This window comes from Lissotriton helveticus, chromosome 1_1, assembly GCF_964261635.1.
Source record: "Lissotriton helveticus chromosome 1_1, aLisHel1.1, whole genome shotgun sequence".
NCBI lineage: Eukaryota > Metazoa > Chordata > Amphibia > Caudata > Salamandridae > Lissotriton > Lissotriton helveticus.
Genome location: NC_136057.1, coordinates 133,147,781 through 133,166,110, shown reverse-complemented (window position 1 = coordinate 133,166,110; position 18,330 = coordinate 133,147,781). Strand labels below are relative to the sequence as shown.

Sequence of the window (18,330 nt, the reverse complement as noted above, 5' to 3'; positions counted from 1 at the left end):
CTCTGCAGTTTCTAGAACCTTCCATCACAGATATGTGAGGACAATGGGTTATTTATAGTCAAAATGTGAGGTTTGCAAGGCATTATGGGTAATAAAAAGTGGTGAGAGCCACTCAAGTCAGCCCGCCCTGGAAAGCCCTAGGTTGGCTAAGTGCCTTGGGTGCTGGCTGGGATTGGGTCCAAAATTTAAGGGAACAAAAATGGTAGAACAAGTGACAGTATTTTTCTAGGCCCAGAGAGCCTTCACATTCATGGCCTGGTCCAGGGGCTCTGACCGTGCTCCATCCTCAGACCTGCCACAACGTCAAGTGCTCAGGACGGGATCCCCTCACTTAGCCTGCATGATAAGGTGCCTACGGGCCCCTGATAGGAGCTCAGTCAGGGCCCTCCTCGCAGCCCTATGCCTGAGCCCCAGCTGGTGCTCCAAGCACCTGTGCCGCAGGGTAGCCATGCTTTTTTAGGGGGTCAGCCAGATGGCCAGATAGCTCTGGGAGTCCAAATCGGGGCTCATTTGCTTCCTTGAGCCCCCCCAGGGCTCCAGAAGGCCGGACACCTGCGCACCTTCGATCCCCTCTGTCACTCGGTGCACACAGATTACATGAAAGAAGGGTAGCCTTCCACTGGATTACTAGGGACAGGGTACCCAGGACCCACTTGTGGTCTGGCGGTTCTCAGCCAGCGGCCACGTGGCCCAGGACAGGGGCTCCAGTGGGCACTGGGGTGAGGACCACCTACCCTGATTGCAGTCCTTGGGCCTGCCTCATAGCAGAGTGCACCCGATTGGGTCCTGCGGACCCTGGAAGGTTTCCACTGAGCAGCCGGGTCCAGGAAGTCTGAGCGGGGTCTTCCAGGCCCCGGGGTGGGCGCTCTCACCCTGGGCTCCGTCCTCCGGCCTGCCACACTGCCAAGGGCCTGGGACAGTTACGTCCTGTGTGCACGTACAGGAAATCCCTCTACCATATACAGCAGTGGGATTTCTTTTTTTTCAGCCCTGGGAGCAGGGGAAGTGTTTCCCCTGCCGTTTGCATTGGGAGACCTGGGGAAATGCTGGGTGCAAGGAAGGTGTGGCTCTCTGAAGATTCTAGAACCTTCCATCACAGATATGTGAGGAAAATGTGTTTTTTATAGTCAACGTTTGATGTTTGCAAGGCATTCTGGGTAGTGAAAAGTGGTGAGAGCCACGCAAGTCGGGCACCCTGGATAGCCCTAGGTTGGCTAGGTTTCCCTGGCTGCTGGCTTAGCTAGGATCCAAAATCTAATGTGAGAAGTAACATTACAGCTACAACAAGCCAGGACAATTCGCTTTGTCAATGGTTGTTAGTTGCGTAAGCTAATTAAGCACCAACTATGACTTTGTTGTATATAATACTGAAAATGCTTCAGTTCTGAAATTATGAGATTCAAATAACTATAACAAGTGTCTTTGCAGTTACCCCAAAGGCATTTAAGGGTACCACGGCTACAGATGAAAGATTTTTATTCACCCTGAGGGCAAAAATGGAGAGCCCGATAGGGACCCGTCTCAGTACCCACTGAAAACCCTATATACACCCTACTTGAAACGTATAAAACTACGGGTATGCCATTGAATCATGTAGAATGGAACACTGTAACGATGCTGTGTCCTGCCATCTAGTGGTGAGCATGGAGAAATACACTCATTTCATGTGCTGCTCTCAAGCCCAAAGAACTGAAAATTGTAGATATACACATGGCTTGCCCTCCAGAGTGCAGACTCACACAGGCAGCTACCCTGATGCTGTGAGAACCAAGAACTGCTGCTGGTTATATGTGATTCAGGGGCAAAATGGACTTGAAGGAATCTACTCTAGAAAGCTATCTCCAAGAATCTGTTCCTGTACAAATGAGTGACATTCACAAAATGTCAAATCTCTCATGGTGAATGCTGTTCATGTTGCAAAAAATACCTGCAATTCTGCTTTTTCCAGGCTCACCCAGATCCTGCATGTGAGTGGGAGTGATTGACATCTGAACTCTCTTTTTTTTAACAACAAATTTGTATTTTTATAGGTACAAAATGGGCTGAGCCCGGCGAGTACAATACATATGATGAAAAAGACATAGTGTAGTAATAACTTCCACACGCAGAAGGGTTCCAACACGTTTATTCAGTTTACTTCAACACTGGTGCTCCCTGCTTGACAGGATCATAACAAACTGAACATTCTACTGCAGCCTTCAGGAAACATAACGGGCCATACCAAGAGGGAGGAAGACGGGGGGGGGAAGGAAGAAGGGGACGAAACCAAGAGATAAGTTACAACACATCATCCTCCCAAGGGAGGCCACAGGGTAAAGGGGAAAAGGGCAGGGGACCTCTATAAATGGAAGAGAGGATGAGGAAAGGAAGATGGAAAGAGTGAGTAAGAGAGAGAAAGACTAGGAAAGCATAAAGGGATAAGATAAGAGCAAAAACGAAAACAAGCATAACAGCGGGTCCTGCAAGGTGGACCCAAGCCCCGGAAAACACCGGGGACAATGTAGAAGGAGGAACCCTGGACAGCAACAGGGGCTGGCAGGGGGGGTAGGAGGAAAGAGACGGGAGGGGGGGGGTTAAGACAAAGGCTCTAACTTCTCTACCGCCCCCTCGTACCTACCAACTAATATGTGACTCTGAATCCCCTACTCTCCCGGAAATATATAATAAAGGAAGGGAAAGCAAGGGCAAGACACCCAAAACTACCCATCCACCCCAAGCCCTTAAATACTAAAACAAATAACTGTGAGGCATAAAGCTCCTGATAATATAAGTGACTGTCCACACGGAAATGATGTAGACACTGGGGAGGAAAGACTGCCCCGATGACAAATCCTAAAGAGCCCACACATCAGGCTTGAAGTAAAACTAAGTTAAGAATTCACAAAAGGTATTGCTATCAACAAAAGTTAAAGGTTCTGTGTTGGCCAACCAAGGACCAGGCCATAGTGCAATGTGGAAACATGAATTGCCACAGTAGTGGCTGCAGGACAAAGAGATACCTAAAGCTCCTGATTATCCGCTATGCCAGACAGCCACCTGTCAGTACATAAGTTTACTTCGAAGAGTGGGCCATGAACCAGATGGTGAGCCTCTTTACACTCCTCCATAGTCTCCTCCTAGTCTTCCTAGACACTAGGGAACTCTTTTACTATTGTGCTCCATACTTCTCTCCCTCGTAACATCACTTCCATCCAGGTGAATGATAATAACTTTAAGGTCTTTTCCTTGGGTAGTTTCCTGGACCAGACTGCACTGCGTCTGCGCCTTGTAACACCACTGGCCTCATTCACTTTTACATCATCGTTGTTTGGTCTTGACCATCCTCTCACTTCGGGTCTATTTCCATACTCCGACCCTGAACCACTGGACATGTTCTCATTCCATATACTTACACGCCACTCTTTCCAAAAATTGTGTTGAATGGGATTACTCCTTTCCTCCTTTACTCCTTTAGTTGAGGTTACCATACATTTAGCTTTTCTAATTAACTCATTCCTTTTTTTCCTAACTTCTTCACTTTTTTCCTTCACAGTTTCCTTGCTCAAATTCTTTCTCCTTTCAAGTTCTTTATAAGTACCATGTTTGAGTTTGTCCATAACCAAATCTTTTTCCCATTCCACACTCCAAGCAGTTCCTTTCCATGCCACTTCGACATTATATGGTGGTATTCTTTTGTTCAACCGCTCATACCCGGCTATTCGAGTACTGTTGTTTCTCTCCAGATCACTCCTGTGTACATCACGTTCTAGGTATGTCATTATTCTTAATTTCTTTTGTTCCGCCCCTCCCAGATCTGAGGGTTCATCTTCTGTGATGTAAATAGTTTTCCTAGTACTACTTTTCTTGTATCTCAAATCCAACTCTTTGCCCCCAATTATGTTAATAACATCACCTACGTACGTTTTAAGGGATATGATGGTGTTGTATAGCTCCTATATATCCTTATATCGTGTTAAGTTAGCATAGGTACATTTGAGATTTAAACGCCATTTTTCCTTTCTTGCAACTTCTGCACACGACCCTTAATTGTTGACTTAGCTTTCAACCTAGTGGTTTGCCGTGGTGTATGTGAGAATAATATGTTATTGCTCTGATATCAGTTTTGTTTAATAAACCATGTCTGCACGGAGAGTGCTGAAGTTTCAGGAGCAACACGATATGGTATTGTTATGAGGTCTGATCTCCACGCCTTCATAGTCATAACACAAGTGCAGCCTTTGCCAAATTGGGCTTGAGGCGGGATTGATATTGCTTTGCACGAGAATTGTTAACACACTTGATGCGGTGCACATGCAGAGAGAGCTGGTGTATGCTGATGTGATTCCTGCATGCTAGGACACTAAGGTATGGGCCCGCCCTAAAACAACCCAAAGAGACCTTCTTAGCTAATAATATAATATATGTGTTAGGGAGGGTGAGATATAAGTGTTGTTAACTCTTATTCATTACAGCATGTTAACATGCTGTCACCATTCGCTTTTTATGTCTTAGTAACTATGCTGGTAATTTTGATACTGATAATAAGTATACTTGTATTATCTAAGATACTGCGCCTGAGAAGACGGCATTAGTAAATAAACATTTCAAATGCACATGTGTCTTCTTTACTCCATGTTCTGGTTTGTAATGATAATATAACGAAAGAGTGTTCATGAGTCCCACGTACCCTGAGGTACTGTAAGTTCATGTTCTGGTTTGTCTAAACATTGGCAGTTTGATATGTCCAATGAGACACTGTAGCTAGCTCGGTAAGGGGTGAGTTGGTTGCTAAGGTAAGTTTTGGGACACCCTAATTTGCCGAGGTTCCACTCCTCTGTGCACAGTTCTGTGTGAGTACAGAAACCCTGCAACATGGCGCCCAACGGTTTCGGTGGTCTTATATCATGACACTCGAGTAGTTTATCGTTCATGCCTTAACCCCTTCACATCCGTTTCCGGAAAACGGGGTGTCGGTGAAACCTACCTATTTTTTGAAATAGGTCTTTATTCAAGCTTGATTCTTTCTTAAACGGTTTCTTTGAATTACTACCCAGTTGTGCTACAAAGTATTCTTTGTGTTTTCTTGTTTCCAGTGTTGTCATGGCGGCGGTGGCTATTGCGCAGCATAGTCGCGTAGCGGTACGCAACCATCTTCAGACGTACCAAGTCCCAGTAGATGGGATGGCTGTGATTTTCGTGGTATGTGCAGATCCGGCGTTTCCTTACGAGTTGTTTTACTCTTGGGTTACGTTTCCGGCTGTGGACGCTAATTCTGGTTTGTTCCACTCCTACACCGCCTCGGATGTCCCGGCTGAATATACGCCGTACAGGGCATTGGAAATACCTATTGATCATTGGCAGCATCGGGTTTGGTTTGATGGCGCCCTTCCCCACTCTTTGTCCGCTGCAAGGTTGGGTCCACTCTCAATTCCAGGTACAAATTGGCCTGCGTTGGGTGGCTTTACCCCGCACCCGAATCACGGGGCTTGTACCCTAGCAGAAATACGCAGGCTGCATGTTGTTTCCATTTCCGTGATTCGTGCTTTAGTGCAATACATCGGTCGACATCTTCCTGGTGGTCCCCAGGGGGGTGCGGCCGCTCCCATGGAACGAGGCGGAATGCGTCTCAATCCAGTGATGGTTAATTCGGTTTTTGGTGCGCGTCCAGTTGACAACGATGACTTCCCATTCTGGCTAGCAGAGAAGTTTGATCAACTGGAGGCGGTTTTTCCGAATTCTACTCCTGCTGATAAACATCGAATGTTAACGATTACTCTACCGAAGGATATAACTCCTGAACTTGTTGACTGTGAAAGCTGGGGAAAAACATTTGCGGCAGTTTATACGAGGTGCTTCGGCACCCCGTCTATGAATGCCCTGCCTGAAATCATTAGACGTGTTCAGAATGATCACGGTCCAGAGGCAGCGGTTGAATTGGGTATGCGCCTGTGTGGTTCTTTTGAGATTGTAAGTGATCTCATTCTCTCCAATGTTAAAGGAGATGCTGTTAACTTTCAGGTGTCGAATGCTTTGGCTGCTCTGCCCGATGCCGACAAACCCCGCCAGTTAGCAAAGATTGTGGTGGCCGCTTATAAGACAATTGGCCGCACAAGTAGAGGTCTGAAATATTTTCCAGTGAAGGATAAAAAACAACCTCAGGGACAATCTGCAGTGACAGATGTCCAGCCCAAGTCCAAAAAACAGAATTGGCCTAAAAAACAAACACAGGGGAAGCAGACTAGGCAAACTCAGGATTCTGTTCCTGCTATACAAGCTCCTGCGCCGGCAGACAGAGTTTATGATTTGCGCGATCGCGCGATGATTAAATCACCTGATCGTTTTCAGGGTTCTGATCAACGCTCTCCTCGTTCCTTTCAGGAAACATCGGCCCAGAAGACCGGTGGTGGAGGAGGGGGTGGACGTGGACGTGGTGGCCAGCAAGGACGTGGTCAGTCCCGCCAGACGGACGGCGCAGTGAAGCAGGAGGATTCTACGCCTAAGCGTCCGCAGTTTGCGAAGAAGAAAGTCGCGGCCTTAACAGCGCATAGATATGCCACAGATAGTGAGAACGCGGCTTCGGAATCTGACGTGGGCTCTGACCTTGCTGGACAGCGCGGCGGAGATTACCATAGTCAGAGAGGCGCTCCGTCCACTACTGAGGGTGACAGCGACTGAAGTGTTTGTTGTAATAGAAACAGCTGATACGAGATTAGCTCCCCCTGAAAGACTTTTTGAAATTGTCCTGTTAATTGAAGGTGACATACAGCGTACTGTCAGAGGGGTATTTTGGGAGAACCTTTCGTCTACGTACGACATTTTGCTTTCCGAGGCTGACTGGCCCCCACCTTTTGTGCTCGCAGCGCCGCGAGGGGAGGAGGTAATCCTTCCCAGTTTCGCGCACACTGTCTCGACTGAGCATGCGCAGCATTTTGCAGAAGAGTGGGCTCGGGCTCTTGCACCGGCTCTCTACCGCAACCAATGTGGTTGGGACAAATTGTCCCCATGCCACGAAATTCCTTTGCGGTCTGAGCCGCAGCCTCAGCCTCAATATCCCATACGGCGTGAAGCTAAAGCGGCCGTCGCAGAAATCCTTGAACAATTGGAATATCAGGGAGTTATTGAAACGTGTGTGTCACCAATGAATAATCCCCTTTTTACTGTGACCAAACCTGACGGATCGTATCGTTTGGTATTGGATTACCGGCATTTGAACTCGCATTGCCGTAACTGTGCAGTACAGAATACTCACGGCTCTGCCCTAGTGGATAGTCTAGTGCGTAAGCGTTTCAAGACAACGCTTGACATTTCCAATGGTTTTTATGCCCACAGACTGGATGGCTTTAGCTCCCAATGGACAAGTTTTACGTCCGCTGGGGTGCAAAAATGCTTCCGGCGACTCCCAATGGGCTACAAAAATAGTCCTGGGGTCTTCACCTCCAGAATAGTCACACTATTGGAGGGAATCGATCCGGATGCATGTTCTTATGTGGATGATATTTATCTCACAGACGACGAAATTTGGATGCATCTGTGTCGAGTGAATTCCATAATTTGTACCTTTGCAGACATGGGTTACAAATTTAATTTTGCAAAATCGCACATTGCAGAACACACAGTGTTGTTTTTGGGCTATGAGCTCAACAATGAAGGTAGAGGTTTGGCTCCTCACTTCTTAGAGAAGTGCGCACAATTGCGCGCTCCAACAACTCTGAAAAAATTACAGTCTTTACTGGGCTTTTTGAATTTCGGCAGAACTTACATTCCGGATTATGCCCAGCGTATCAAGCCTCTGTATGCTTTGATACAACCAACTTTCTCAAAATCATGCTGGCTGCCTGAGCATTCAGCCATTTTGCAATCCTTGCAGGCTGATCTGCTCGCTTCTAAATATTTACTGACTCGTGATAACCACACCAACCTGGTAATAAGAATAATTCCTGGGACGGTGGGTTTCACATACCTCACTTTTAATGAAGGTGACACAGTACCTATTGCTTACAAGTCACACTTGTACACTTCGGCTGAGATGTGGTTTCCCACAGTAGAAAAGGTTTTAACTGCTGTACAGATGGTTATTCTAAAGGAACGAGCACTGTCTCAGGGGAAACGCATGCTAGTGGTAACACCCTGTCCTCACTTGGAGGCAGTCACGAAAGCCAGTGTACCGAATTCAAAGGCTTTGCACCCTCGGTGGATTCAGTGGGCAGCGTCATTGTCATCCACGGATGTCATGTTTATTTTTGACGCTTCCTTACGGTCGCAGGAGTACTTGCAGTATGAATTCGTTCATCCTGCTCCTCTGGCTATGCGACCTTTGGAGGACTTCCATTGCATCATTTACACTGATGGGTCGGCGCAGGTTGCGCATGGCTCTAAACATGCCTACGTTTCCGCATGCGCCATTGTGGTCGGTGCTATGTTGAATGATGAGTTCGTTTCCAGGGAAGTGCACACGTTGCCCCTGGGCGATTGCACCGCACAATTGGCAGAGCTTCGTGCTCTCTTACTAGTTTTGGAGTACGCAGATCCAAGTGTTACTACTCTAATTGTAAGTGATTCTTACTACTGTGTCCAGTCTTACAATGAAAACTTGTTCTTTTGGATTCAAAATGATTTTCATGATTCCAAGGGTAGCACAATAAAACATAAAATGATCTGGGTTCGAGTGGCAGAGCTTAAGGCTATGTTGCCACTCGTTTATGTGATTCATACTCTCGGTCATCAGCGCGTAGGAGTTCACGCTGTTGGCAACTCGCTTGCTGATGAAGCAGCGAAATCAGCAGTATCTACATACTTAGTTGCAGCAGTTACTAGGTCTAAAACCAAGATTGATAGCGACATCTTGGCAGCGATTGCTGCCTCTGAGAAGGGAAGTAAACATCCTGCGGGATTCCCTTCGAAGTATAAATACCACTTAAGTCCCGAAAAGGTTCCTTTTGTGACAATTCCTGATGTTGGGGAACGGCTGATTCCCAACTCGGATCGCAGAACAGACTTGATTACAGCGGCTCATGAAGGTGTGGCGTCTGCGCATGCGGGCGTCTCAGCCACTGTAACGCAACTACAACAACGTTTCTGGTGGCGGGGACTGTACAAACAGACGCGTGATTATGTCCTTCTTTGTGACATATGCCAGCAGATTAAACCTTCAACTGCTACGCGTCCGCCACAGACTCAGTTGTACATTTCTAATAAACCACTAGGCTGTGTTTATTTAGATCACTGCGGTCCTTTTTCATCTGATACTGCGTATAAGTACATCTTAGTAGCAGTTGACTCATGCACACGCTTTGTGTGGGTATGGCCACATCGCAGCGCTGATTCACGGACTGTCATTAGAGATTTGCGTATCTTTATAGGGATTTTTGCCTGTGGTACCTTCCATTCGGATCAGGGTCCGGCTTTCGCCTCTAAGGCGTATAAGGATGCCATGACTTCGATGGGGGTCCAAGTCAAGTTTTCGTCACCCTACAGACCTGAGGGTAATAGTGTAGTTGAACGAATGAACCGTGATTTAAAGCAATCTTTGACAGCCCGAGTTATAGGCACTGGCAGAAACTGGCTGGCTCACCTCTATGGCGTGCAGCGTGCTCTTAATAATCTCCCTAGAAGGTCTCTGGGTGGGCGGACCCCATACGAAATGCTCTTTGGCATCAAGATGTACGTCCCTGACCTTGACGGTCTAGACTCTGTGGTTCGCGCCACTTCCTTTGACGCAGATGAACATTGCAATGTTTTACAGAATCTACAAAAGACCAGAGACAGTCTTGCAAAGGAACATTTGCCCTCCACATCGGATGATGCGTTGCAGATCCCGGTAGTTGGCTGGCTACCCCAAGTTGGAGAACTGGTTCGGGAGAAGATCGACAACAAGAAAGAGTTTGGTCCCTCCTATCGAGCTCCAGTCCCAGTGCTTGGAGTGAAGGGCACAAGAACAGTCATTTTACCACCACTTCCAGGTCGTAAGGAAAACAGGTTTATTTCTATTGACAATGTCAAGATACACAGAGTGGCCGATTCTTCTTAGCATGACACCAGCTGTTTCCTGTCCTTCCATTGTGAGAAATTCAATTATGCCCACTGCTTCTAATAATGAACCTGAGGTGGCCATCGAATTACCTGCTGTTTCCAGTCCATTATTGAATAATTTACCAGGAACTAACCTTGATGAGACAGACTATACATACCCCACTGATTTGTCCATGCCTGACCTGCAAGCTCGTTTAGCCACGGAATCCAGATTTTCATTTGACTCTGCTTCCCTTGCCTCGAAAAAACCCTCTCAAATTGCTGTATATGCCAGCCTGTTTAAAAAACATTTTTTGATACCTCCTTGGATATACATTTGGCTGGTCCTCTTTTCGGTTTACCTTTTTATGTCAATTGGTTTTGTGTTTTATTTTTTTCGAATTATGAATGGGCACTATGTCGAGGAGAGAACTTGCATTACTCATTTAAATGGAACATTGGCACCACTTTCCTCTTCACATTCTACACACAGATTAAAAAGAGACTTGACTTTGGTTAACATCACAGCATGGCCTGTTCTGGATGGAATCGCGTGGGATGCAGTTCGTTTTCAGATTCATGGCCCAACGGAAGTCGTTAATGTTCCTAATGTACTAAGAGTTAATATGGGGGATGTGGTGAAACAAAACATTCGTTCTGATGATTGGGATGTTAATGCTGTGGAAAGTTTGTTTTCTGATTTGAAATACTATGCTGCTTTTGATGCTGAGGATTTGTACTTGGAATCTGCTAATTATGGTGAATTGTTCTGTTACCAACATTATGGCAATCACTTCTTACACAAAACATCTTCCCGAAGGGATGCTGTTAATTTTACTCAGTGGGAACATTGCCCGGCACCTACACAAGGGAGTTCAGAAACGTTTCTTAAAAAGTATACTTATTTCACTGACTTTAATCAGTCCAATCCCGAGTCCTTTTATTTTAAATTTCACAAACAGCCACTGTCCAAGGTTAGACTTACCGATACAAAATTGTTGTACTCGAAGGCCTTCCTAGATCAATTGGTTACTGGGGGCTATGAGTTATGGAAGGAAACCATAGACCTTAAATCGGTTTGGGGTTCAAGGGCCTGGCAGGTACAAGGCACTGAGGCTTTGCACCGTGCATGTCTCATCCCGAATCATATGTTGTTTTTAAATGAAACCATTTCCCAGACCACATGCTTTGGATTGGCTACATCTAAAAGGTTAAACACCCCGTCTTTCCCGGAGTTGGAGGAATATGAGGATTGGAGTAATTTTACTCAATTGTCTATTAAAGATATACAGGCTCTGCTTCTTAATTCCTCCTTTAACATTTCCAGTATGAATCCCAAGGGTTGGCTGCTTTGGCACCGTAGTGCTGATTCTTGCCAAAAAAGGTTTTTAAATATAACTGACGGTTTTAAGACTGTTAGATCTGATCCCCGGTTTGATTTGAGTCATACTGTCACCTCTTACTCTGTGGGCAAGTTGTGTCAAGCTTGGCTGAAACATTCAACTTTACCTGCGGTTAAGTATCACCTTTCCAAACTGAATGCAGACGTGGATTTGAATGATTTCATTAAAGGCCCAGCTAGTGGCAGGTCGAAAAGGTGGTTATATGGGGTTTACAATGAGATTTGGAAACTCTCACAGATTGAGGCTGCTTCACGCCTTAGGGCTATTGATCAGGCGAATCTTGAGAAAGTGCTTGCAGTTGTTGACAATAGCATTAACGTGCTTTCCTCTAGAATTTACACATTAGATAATATTGTGTCGTCTGTTGTTGATATTGTGCATGATGAAGTGTCTGTTTTATACCATGGTCAAAATCAATTACGTTCAATCATGCAGTTTGCATGGACACTTCAGACTCTGAAAATGGGTAAAGTTCCCTGGGGATACATGAACGTTTCCTCTTTATTTGCACCGTTTAATTTGACTGACAAACAACGCTTGCTTTCAATGCGTGATGCTTCCTTTTCTATGCTACATATTGAAAGGTTGGAATCTTTACCTTTTTCTGTGGCAGAATCCACTGCTGCTACGTGGCTTATCCACGGTTTAATAACGCTGCCTTTTGCTTGATATAAGTTTTCAAATTGTATGAAATATGTGCCAATAGGTCGTTTTGAACCCTTAGGTAGCGGTTTTCTTCATGAGGTCTGGTCACTCCCATACACATACAGATGTTTCAAGGATGAACAAGAAGTTTATCTAACAGGGGATGAGTGTACTGAGACACCAGATCATTCTTTAATGTGCAGACACATACAGTTACACGGTTCATGTAACAAGGACCGACCGAATATGGCTTGCGTTTTACAGGGCACGCCAGTTCCTGCTATCATCCCTACGTTTAAATTGTTAGAGAATGGTAGTTATTTAATGCTCAATAATGAAAACTGTTGTGGTTTAATTAAAGGTATAGCTTTCATAGTAACAGTAAGTGAGCGAGTTATTTGCTGCAGAAATGTTCTTTATCCTCCCACACGTGAACATAGGGAGTCTTCCATTTGGCCACAGATACCGACCTTGGGAGCAGAATTCAGCGGCATGGCTAGAATAAGAGCTCTATTGTCCCAGAAAGAGGTGGCCTTGAGCTCGGCCCGTGAAACTTTCGTGCTTCACATTGCTAACACCCGTACGGAGGTTCAGGCTCTTTTAAACACTGATTTGCCTTTGCATTTCGGAGCCATGGTCCGTTCTATCTTTAACGCATCCTCCACAACGGGCCTAGCGCATTTTTTTAAAGTTGTTAGCGGTGGTCTCGTGAGTTCTCTTCCTCCTAAGTTAATAGTGCACCCAGGGTTAACTTTACTCACGTTCATCCCCACTTTGTCATCCTTGTTATCCCTGTTAACTTCATAACTTTGTACATCAAGAGTCATCAATTGCATATAATAATCCCCTGTATTTTCTATCATATCTTCACCAACATTTCTTCCAGCACCCTCCTGGTCCTTCTTTACAATGTTAATGTAGACTTCTTCCCCTCCTGTTGAAATTGGCAATGTATATACACATAAGCGGCGTTGATTTGTGTTCACTGTACCTCTTGTCGTAAGCAGAATGGATATTGCAAAACACTGACTGTGTTATCCCGCCAGCATAGACCCATACACACCTATATACAGCAGCCATTTTAGGTACCATGGTCTCTCTGTTTGCGATCGATTATCAGCCCCTTCCCTGACCCTGCAAGCTTCCCCCATGCACCCTGACCGCCCCCGCTCTCACATGCACAAGTCATGAGCCCTCCCCTCCCGCATGACTCTGTCTCTGAGAAACACACCCCGCGCCTGACCAACACCTCCTTTTCCTTCCATGAATACCCCTCCTTTGATGACCCCGACCTCTGAGCCTGAATGTCTGCACGGACCGCTGGTCATCCCTTAGCCCGAGGATACAGTTATTGCCCACTACTGTATGCACTCGCCTCTCTTGAAAGGAGCCACTATTGATCATGACCACCCCACCCCCTGAGATTCGATCAGGCGCACACATTCCAAAGGAATCAGCAGAACACTCAGCTGCGTGACAGCCCTTCCTATTGTATGGAGGATAAGGGCCCCTACTGTAGCCACGTGTTGGAATATCTTCACACTTCACAATGTCTTGATTATAATGAAGGATGTGTGTATGCCATAAACCTGTGTATAAAAGACGAAGCCTCAGAGAAACTTGTTAGAGCACCTCCCGAAGACACTATGCGAGTGTCCCAAATGACAGGCTCTCCTCATGAGAAATAAACCTTTTTCCTTGTCTTCCTGCTTCCAGTGCCCGTCTCTTTATTTGGTAATTATTTACGATGGGAACTAAGAGGCGCCTTGCGCCAGCAGCCTGGGCATCCGGTGCGTTATGGGCTGACTTTTCCACAATTGGCGTCCCAACGCGGGGTCCATCAGCGACATAAGGTCCGGTAAGAGAGGTCCAGACGATGGGGTGAACATCTAAATGATTGGAGTATACCTGCCTTGAGAGGGCCCTCGTCCGGCTGCCGATTGAATGAACTTCACCGATTCCGAACGGACCTCTCTCAAGTGACCTATTGTCCTGACAGGAATCCCACAGGAATGCTGCGGTAAAAACATGGAGAAAGAGAACGATCGGGCGCTGGAAAAAGGAAGGCGAAGAACTGTCCACATGGTCCGGTCCGGGTAAGGTCGTGACACACGACAAATTGCGAAATTGATTGATTGATTGTTTGAAAATACTAGTATTACTCACTTTATTGTCTCTGAGAGATTCTCTATTTGCAAACAAGCACAGAGTCGCCATACTCTGTTTAGTCTTTGCAGATAGTGAAGGATAGGTAATGCAGACTTTTGTCCCTATTGTAATCCGTCATACCTATTTTTCTCCCCATTGATTGATTGATTGAATCGAGCATTGAATTGTTCGAAGTTGGTTCTCTTAAGGATCTTCTCTGCCTACAAACGGGGAAGAATAGGAATATTCTCTCTCCCTTTGCAGATAGTGAAGGGTAGGTAATGCAGGCTTTTGCCCCCAATTGTAACCCGTCGTGCCTATTTCATTCCTCATTGATTGATTGATTGTCCGAACATTGACTGTTTGGAATTTGTTCTTTTTGGAGGTATTCTCTATTTGCAAACAAGCAAAGAGTCGCCATACTCTGTCTAGTCTTTGCAAGTAGTGAAGGGTAGGTAATGCGGACCTTTGTCCCCCGTTGTAATCTGTCATGCCTATCTACTCCCCACTGATTGATGCACCAGTCTCACCCGGACCATTTACTAGAGGAAGGTCATCTGGCCCGACCAGAGAGCACCCCTAGTGAAAAGGACATATACAATAATAACGAAGTGATCACTGTATCCTGTTAACAGAAACTTTAGCATGAAACAACCTAGAAAGAAAGGAATAGGAAAACGAAATCAGTAGGCCACTGATGAACTTTTTATTAAATAACGAACAAGGAAACGATAACAATACTTAATGATAAAACATATGATTGTCCTAGAAACAAGAAACGTTAGAAATAAGCCCGTAATAAGAAACCTGAAAACGATAAGAGAAGCCAAGCTTGACATTGCGACGGCCATGAGGCAACGAGGCTTCACCGCCCCTCACTGCTCCAAACATGTCTGTCCCACCGCCTGCCACGCCCAAATAACGGCAACCTGGGAAAGATACAAGTCAGCAGACATCCGCCCCCATTCTGGAACCTCCCAAAGTGCAACAGGTTTACGGCTACGCCCAGCAACACATGTAGGGCGGGTCCTGCTGCCAACCGTCGGCCGGAGATCATAAGAGGCCGAGACCGACGGGATTCGACCGCGGTGGCTGCTACAACACTGGAGAGTTGCAGGGGGGGGAAGGTCCATGTCCTCGACCCCCCCCTCTCTCTCCCAGTCTGGACCAGCATCCATGGAGGGCCTGGGAGTGGAGAGGCCACTACACGAAAGGCCCAGAAGAGGCGCCACGCGCCAAGGTCTGTCCCCAGGATGGACTAAGGGACCCGTTCCTGGGGCCGTGGCAAGGAGCGTCCGGCCACCATCAACCAGAGGCCCGCCCCAAAAGACGCACTGGACATTTCTTCTTTCTTCAATAATGGCTGCGACAACCCTGGGGGGGGATGTCTTGCACATGCCTCCGACCCCCCCCCGTCCTCATCACCTGGTCCGGCCATAACAAATGTCAAGCGAGACGCCATGGGGTGCACCGGGAGGGAGAGGCGGTGCGAACAAGCCTCTCCCACCTCCCCAGGTGGAGGCTCCCCAGCTGCACCCTAGGCGCTCCACGCACCCGGCAAAAAGGGTTCATCCACTGTGGCGATGCTGCAAAACCTCGCCCGGCAGGTTGGAGCCCGTCTGCTCATTTGACCCCGCGATTGCCGGTAGCTGCCGAACTCTCAAAATGGCGGTCTACTGTACAAGAGCGGGCCCAGCAGGAAGGAATGGCCCGGTCACTTGTTGACTCCACCATCATAGTCCTCCACGACCTTGAAGATTCTAGAGGAGCCGCGGGAGTCCCCGACCCCCGCAGATACCTCCGATGGGGAATGACTGCCATGATTGCCCACGGAACGATGGAAATGTAGCCGCAGGACATCGGCACTCCCATGCTGGCGCCAGCCTCTGTTTGAATGACTAGAATCCTGCAGACTACAGTTCGGATCAGTTCCGGTGAAAACCCAGTATGACCCGGTAGGAAAATTGTTGCCCCCCTCCCCTTTTTGACTGATAGTTCAGACCACGGATCCTTTCTTTTGCCCTTTAACGGAACTTTTGGACTGCCAAAAGAAGCTCTGGGCCAACCACGAGTTAGTGGGGATTTAGACTATCCCTGGATCTGCCTGACTGCACCCAAAATGGCGCCGATGCAAAATGAAACTTTCAACTCCTTATTGTACCCCGATTGTTCAGCCCTGGTGTCATGAGATATGTATGCAGGTTTTTTTAACCACATGGATTGATATAGGATGTGTACTGATTATATGTTCGGACAATTAATTGATTCAGGATGTATACTGTCAGTTCGGGAAAATGAATTGATATGGGATGGGTACTGGTTATATGTTCGGACAATGAATTGATATTGGATGGGTACTGATTATGTGTTCAGACAGTAAATTGACATCAGATGGGTATTGATTGAACATTCGGACAATGAATTGTTGTTTAAGTTCGACGCATCATGATTATTGAAAGTTGGAAGCCCAACACTTATGACACTCGCTCACACTGAAGTCTCGACATGATTTCATTGCACTTGTCGCACTTTTAGATTATGAAAATAAACGACCACCGACTCCATTAAAGTTTTCTGCTAATAAGTATCCCCACATATACAGTTCCAGCCTGCTCCGTGGCCGGCCCACGGGGTTGTAGGCCCGTATTTATGCACCGACATTCTTATTAAAGATTTTTGGAAAAAGCAAACATAGTTGTCACGCGTAAATTGATAAGTTTCGAATAAATGATCACTATTTCCGATATAACTTAAGTACAGGTGAAATGACTCAGCTCGATTAAAAAAGGGTTAAAAGGTATAATACGTAGAAATATTGCAAATATGAAGGGTCCAAGTTTTAGTCGTGTATTTTTCCTTTTTGTACAGCCAAAAGCAACCGCTAAAGATCCTGGTATTTAGCCTATACTTTATATGCTACCTGTATAAGAAAAGTCACACTAACGGTCCACCTGGGCTTGAACGCCCAGTTGGCAGTGACTACATCCCGTGGAGATAGGCCGAGTACGCAGTAAGTAAAAGCCTTTCTGGGTTTATGCGCGCTAGTGTGTCTATCAATGTAGCCTGCTCTCCCTTCCCTCCAGTTTTCTCTCTCTCTGCAGGTCACCTCGGAATGTCAATTAATGTACGAAAATGGTGATCCAGCGGACGAAGAGACGGGAAAGAGGGTCTGATTATGGTACCTAACCGCGACAAACCCCGAATAAAACAACCAAAAATAATGTGCACACATGATTAAGCATTCTTACGTTTAACTAAATAGGGAAAGTTTAAGGATAATTCCGAGGTAAGGTTTACACAAGTACCCTCCGCCGGGAGGACTAGGAATATTGCCAATATTTAAAAACCTACTACCTCCTTTTCGCATCCTCATAGACCTGTAACTAAAAGCTGCCCCATTGTTCTCCAATTGACACCAACATTTGTCTCAGCCTGGAAACACATTTGCTAAAAAAGACTCGAAAAATACCACCGTGAGCATTAGCCCGACCAGGTCAGTTCATGACCAATTGCCAACGGCGTAAGTGTGTACAATCAAAGCCACCAGTAAAAGGCAGCCAACGAATAAAAGAGAAGAAAAAGGTAAAAAGAGCTTAGGATGATAAGGATGCGCAGCATACAGAAAAGGATAATTTTGGCCAATAACTGTTTTATGTTTTGTCTTGGATCTTTGTATGTAATACATGTACTGTCTCCCCCGTCTGAGTTTGTGTGTACGTGATGTATGGATCTACGTCGTCCCTCCGCTTGTGTTTACGCATTACTTAACCCCTGCTGTTCGATGTTGTGTGCGCACTGAATGGACCATTATTGTACACGTTTCTCTCCCTCTCTCTCTCTCTCTCTCTCTCTTTCTCTCTCTCTCTCTCCACGACATACGTGTACTGAATGGTTCGTTTAGAGTGCGAGCGACTCTCTCTCTCTCTCTCTCTCTCTCTCTCTCTCTCTCTCTCTCTCTCTCTCTCACTCTCTCTCTCTCTCTGAGGGCCCCCCTGTTCCCTGTTCCCTCCTCCCTTGTGCAAGAACGTTGTGCCCCACCGGCACAAACCTAATTGGGACTCTTCGAACACAAAGGTGTTCGGCAAAATTGACAGAAACTAAAACGATTGTAACTTGCCATATTACTACCTCTCCTTTCTGCAAAACA

The 18,330-nt window shown here is 46.3% G+C and overlaps 1 protein-coding gene across 5 annotated transcripts in view; it reads right to left on the bottom strand.

Annotated features, from left to right (window-relative positions):
* Window positions 1-18,330, bottom strand: part of LOC144770299 (N-acyl-aromatic-L-amino acid amidohydrolase (carboxylate-forming)-like) — a 370,744-nt gene that overhangs the window by 3,348 nt on the left and 349,066 nt on the right. The gene's annotated exons all lie outside the window — the stretch shown is intronic.